We start from the raw sequence: 5,535 nt of genomic DNA on the forward strand, positions 1-5,535 counted from the left end.
ATGGTCTCACCCAGATACTCTCCCCCCCCCCCAGTCCCGCCTTCTCCCCAAGCCCCGCCCCGCTTTTTGCCTAGCCCTGCCCATTGGCCACTGGTCATCTTGTGAGCCTCAGTGTCCGGTGAGTCCAACAATGTCTCCTAGCAACCGTGGTCTGCATGCGTGTCTAAGTCTCTACCCGGCTGCTTACCTGCGCGCCAGCTAAGTGCCTGCAGAATCCTGGCACGTGTGCTGCTACGTCATGGAGTGCTGCTGTGTCCTGGCGTGCTACTTCCGGATGTATGTGTCTATGTGCCTTTGTAAGCCAGCAAGAAAAGGGGTTTTTGTCTCCGCCAGCTTGGGGTAGCTCACCAACACCAGTGGGTGTCAACGGTCACCTGTCAGCGGTCCTGGAGAAGCTGAGGAGCAGCCAGGATGCTGGCCTGCTGCTCTGTGGTCTCAGAGTCCCAGAATCCTCTCCTCCTCAGGTCCTGGGAGGCGCTCTTCTCCACACTGGCTGTCTCCCTGGGCCGCGGGGAGTAGGAGGCCTGTCCTGTCCTGTGTGGTGGTCTCAGCTGGGTCAACCTAGCATAGCGACCTGCATAGCCAGTGGGGCCAGGAGATCTGAGTCTCCAGAAGGGAGTGGGGATGCTCAGTTCGGCTGCAGGCCTGCTGGGCCCTCGGAAAGATAGTACTCCAGGGTTGTGGTTTGCTGTGGGGCTGCAAGCATTCCTGCCCCAGCTCAGGCCACACTTTTCTGGCTCCTCCTCTGGCTACCTTCACTTGCCCACCATCCTTGTAAGTGTGTGTGTGCCTGGGACAGGCTTCTGCTGCCTCTGCTCACAGAAACGACTGTAGTGGTCCACATGTACAGGTCTGTCCTCCCTGCTTCCTGCTTGGCCCTTAGGCTGTCACCACCTCATCCAGACCCCAGGCTGTGTGGTGCTCAGCTGGTTGCCCATGACAACCTTCCCAGTGGGACCTACCCAGGATTACATTGAGGGGAATGAGATTGTAAGGTCCCCAAATCCTTCCCATTTGATGATGTGAGGGCAGGGGGAGCTTTCTCCTCCTGGAGACTGGGCTCTGCTGGGCTGTAAAAACATGACCTCCTTACATGACATGGTTTTCTGTGCAGCTGGATGGGCCATCATGTGGTCCCTGAACAGGTAGGGCAGGAGAGAGCTACTGCTATGATTAGCAGAACCAAACCCTGAGTAAGGTGCCACATGTGTTTCCCACCATCTGGAACCTCCTTGGTCCTGGTGTTTTCCAATCCCTGTTGAGTAGACTGTTCTGGTATGTTAGCCAACATTGCTGTCTTGTCCCTAATGACCTTGACTCATTATCCTTCTTGTCCTCATGCAGGTTAACAAGCAAAGGCAAGTGGAAGAGTGTGTCTTCCTCAGGCCACAAAGCAGGCACTAGGTAGGAGGGCACTCAGCCCCCTTTGTGCCTTTACAGTGACCTCAGTTCTCCCTAGGGATGCCACCCATGCAGACCCGGTCTCCTTATTGTGATTTTGTGGCTTTGATGAGAATAGGGCCCAAAACTCCATGGTGGAAACTAGGCATATACCCCAGTAGAACAAATACAAATGGCCAGGCCACAGGGGAACATCCAGCCTCTGCCATAAATAATTCAAACCCAATGACAGGTCGACCCTTTGTTATTCAGCAGGTGGGTGAAGGTTAAGCACAGTGGCGATGCTCAGAGCCCCCAAGCATATGAGATAATTGCACCCTGGCCCATGGTTGGCAGGGCATACATGGGTAAGCTTCTGTGGAAGGCCATTTGCTGGCATCTATGAGCATCTCAGATGTGCATGCATGTGACCCAGGCCTCTGCCTAACAAGTCGACAGTCAATGAGTGTTTGTGGTAGTGTCCCTTATAGTAGCAGAAAATGCAAAGCAGTCTGTGACTCTTCATCAGTAGGGGAAAGTCAGTCAATATTGGGGCCCACAATGGGAAACCATGCAGGCAGCAAAATATGGGCTAGAAGCAAATGTAGACGTGAAAGAATGTATTTTCTGGGCGGTAGATGGTGAAACCATTCTCCACCCTGTGGAGATGTGTGAGAAAGATCTTTGCCTCTGTGGCCATTTGCCTGGGTGGACACATCAAAGCACCACAGCCCTAGTGGCTTAAACAACAGACATTTATTGTCTCACCGTTGCAGAGGCTGGAGGTCATAGCTGTTTTCTGTGAGGCCCAGATTGTCTATATTGAGGACTGAGAGAGAAACTGTCCATCCCTGTCCCCAGGCTTCTGGTGGTTTTCAGGCAAGCTTTGGCACCCCTTGGCTTGTAGGTCTCAGCCTTCATCTTTACCAGGTGTTCTTGTGTGTGCATGTCTGTCTGTAAATTCCCTCTTTAGGTGAGGACATGGGTCATTGGAGGAGGGTCTCATTTTAACTTGATTACCTCTGTAAAGTCCTTTTCTTTATGGATAAGGTCCTGGGGTGAGCAAGAGGTGGGGTCCAGAGCCCAGGGGTAGGAGACTCAGCCAGAGAGAAAGGGAGGGAATGCAGAGGAGGAAAGGGAGGAGATGGGCACAGGGACTGTCAGGACACTGGGTTGGGAAGAGTGAACAGGTGGCAGCTTTTGTCCTTGGAGCCTGGTCTTTGAGAGTGGGTGTGTTTTCATAAACAGGAGGACATAATAGCTGATATCAGGTTTATGTCCTTTAAAGACAGGAGGGGAGAGACAAGCAGAGTGGGGATGCTCATGTGGAGTGTGGTAATGAGGCTCAGGCCCTATGATGATGATGTGTAGCCACTGGTTCTGTCTGTCCTCTTAGGGGCCAGGTACTCACAGCCCTGTGGAGACTGAGCTCCGCCAGGTACTAGGACCCGGCTGAGTCTTCAGGCTGAGTTTCTGCTCCTGCCACTGCGCAGCTCTGAGGAGGAACGACCCCCTTCCCCAGGTACAAGGAAAAGAGGCAAGAACAGGGGGTGAGGCAGTCAGGGCCCAAGATCATGGGCCATCTTTTCATTCCTAGGTGCCACCTTCTCAACTGTAGAATGTGGTGACAATGGCACTGCCCACCCAGTTATTTGAGGATTGAATTCTAGGATCCGTGGATCATACCCATCCCAGGGCCTGATATGGGCATGGTGTGTGGGTACTGGTGCCAATTGTTCCTGGTCCTGTTATTCCTTTCTGTAGGCTGCAGTGGGGGCCAGGTGTGCCTGCTGAGAGTGGATAGTATTGGGGCAGCCAGGGAATGGAGGAGGGTGGCTCCCAAAGTGGTCAAGTATAGACACCTGGCAGGATGATCTGAGCTCACACGGTGGTATCCCAGGGCCCAGCTGAGGTTTGATTATAAGGATTTACAATCAGGAGCCTTGGAAGAGGGACCAGGGTGCATGGGGACTGCAGCACCTTGGGGTGAAAATAGGAGAGAGCTGACAGTGTTGGAGGGGGGCGGGGGAAGAAGCAAAACCCAGGAGGGTCTGCGCTGGGAGAGGACTAGAACCCACTCATCCGGTGTGAAGCCAAAGCGCCCTTTCTCCCTCATCTGTGCTCCCCTGGCCTCAGTGACCTCCTTTGTGGAACTGACCACACCCTGTGCTGAGTGCCTCTACTTACTTGTCTCCACCTTCTTCCTTGAGCTCCCCAAAGACTCCATCTGATCTGATGGATGAGGCATCTGCATCGCCAGCCCTTTCCATGGGGCCTGACAGCTGAATGCGTGGGGATAGGAAGAAGGAGCCAACACTCTCTGCTCTCTCACCATCCCTGTCAGTGGGGTTCCAGGGCCCCAGGGGACAGTGGGGGGAGAGGTCAGCCCACAGACCATGAACATGGAGGGCTGATGCATGATGCCTATTGACATTCACACTTTTGGGTTTCCACAGGCCACATGAGGCCCACGGATCTCTGGGGAGATGGAATTCTCCTGCCTCTCCTTCTGGCAGCCTTATGCAGGCTTGGTCTTAAATGGGTCAAGACTGTGGAGACTCGTTGGGGACCTTAGTGAGCAGCCACAGGAACTGCACCATCGCCATCCACATTGCTCACAGGGACTGGGAAGACGCCCTCTGGCGAGAGCTGCTGCTGGAGAGGCTGGAGTGGAACCCCATGCAGATTCAGGTCCTGCTGGGCGAAGGGAGAAGTATGGGAGAAGAGTAATCGCTGACAAGGCCTGACACCCCCCGAGAGCTGCTCACACCCCTCCAAGAGTACCCCCAGGACCTTGCTCAGGAGTTTGGGGCTTGTTTTCTTTTGAACCTATGGTGGTGGGGCTGTGGTTTCTGTAAGCAGCACACCTTCAAAGGGCCAGCAAGGGGCCCAGGCTGGGGTTCCGTGGGCCGAGTTCCTACGACCTGGGTGAACCCTTCTGTCCACACTGGGCCTCAGTTCCCATTGCTGATCTGAGAGGCAGGGACAGGTCCAAGTCTGCATGTGGTGTCGCCTATGTGTTTGTATGAATGTTTATGTGTGTGTGTGAGTGACAGACCAGGGGAGGCTGCATAGCACACAGAGTGCTGGGGTCCAATCCCAGCAGGTTCAGGGGTCCCCAAAGGTGTGGACGGAGTCGGCGAAGAAGGAATGACACGAAGACAGCCTTCAGTTGGTCAGCAGCCTAGTCAGGACCTATAGCCAGGATCTCCAGCCAAAGTTCTGGTCGGAGTTCTGGTCAGGAACTGATGAGGATCTGACGTTTATTGTCTTATTACATCCGTATTTATACCAGCCGATTCCAATCCCGTCAATTTCTATTACAAGGGTTAAGGTGTTTCTCATCTCCATTCCAGGGAGTAAAGACCATGTAGCTTAATTACCCGCCTGGCACTTAATTAAGGGGTTGTATCCCCTCCCTAACCTCAGGGAAAGATCCCCACCTGGGGAAACAACCTTTCTCGGAGAGGTGACCTTGGTTAAAACACATGGCGCTAAAGGGAGCAAACATATTAAAAACAGTATGCTACATACGCCAGGTCCACTGAAACACATGCTGTGCAGATGCCTCTTTCCTGCAGCGACTGCGTCAAGCAGCAAGGATGGACCGGCCTCCGGCAACAGAGAACATCGAGTAGCTTCCAGACTCAGGCTGTCTGCCTGACTTCACACACCTGCCCCACCCCCACAGCCCATAGCATCCTGGGCCCTTTCGCTCACCCCTCAGTGGTTGATGTCCCACACCAGCTCCTTGCACCTGGTGAAGAGCTTGGAACCTGAATGCCTGTGGGTTCCCCACAGCAGCCAGGGCCTTTCTGACCTGTACGTGCTGCCCACAGTAGTCGGGCTGGGACCTGCCCATTAGTGGACCAGACTCTCTCCTCTTCATTTCCCTGTCTCCCTCGGCCTCACCCAGAATTCCCTGAACAAAGTTTGACACATCGGAAGTGCTCAGTCAGAGGTTTCCAGCTCACTCCACGACCCTTTGGTGAAATCAGCTTAGCCTCTAGTGCAGTAGTTCTCAACCTTGGCTGCACATTAGAATCACCTGGGAATCTTTTTAAAATCCTGATTTCTGGGCCTCATCCTCCGGAAATTCTGTTTCTTTGTTATGGGGTGGGGCTACACATTAGTAACAAAGAGAAACAGAATTTC

The 5,535-nt window shown here is 53.7% G+C and overlaps 1 pseudogene; it reads left to right on the forward strand.

Annotated features, from left to right (window-relative positions):
* The first annotated feature begins 3,866 nt into the window (after positions 1-3,866).
* Positions 3,867-5,535, forward strand: part of LOC102436643 — a 2,642-nt pseudogene continuing 973 nt past the window's right edge.

This window comes from Myotis lucifugus, unplaced genomic scaffold (assembly GCF_000147115.1).
Source record: "Myotis lucifugus unplaced genomic scaffold, Myoluc2.0 scaffold_40, whole genome shotgun sequence".
Lineage (NCBI taxonomy): Eukaryota > Metazoa > Chordata > Mammalia > Chiroptera > Vespertilionidae > Myotis > Myotis lucifugus.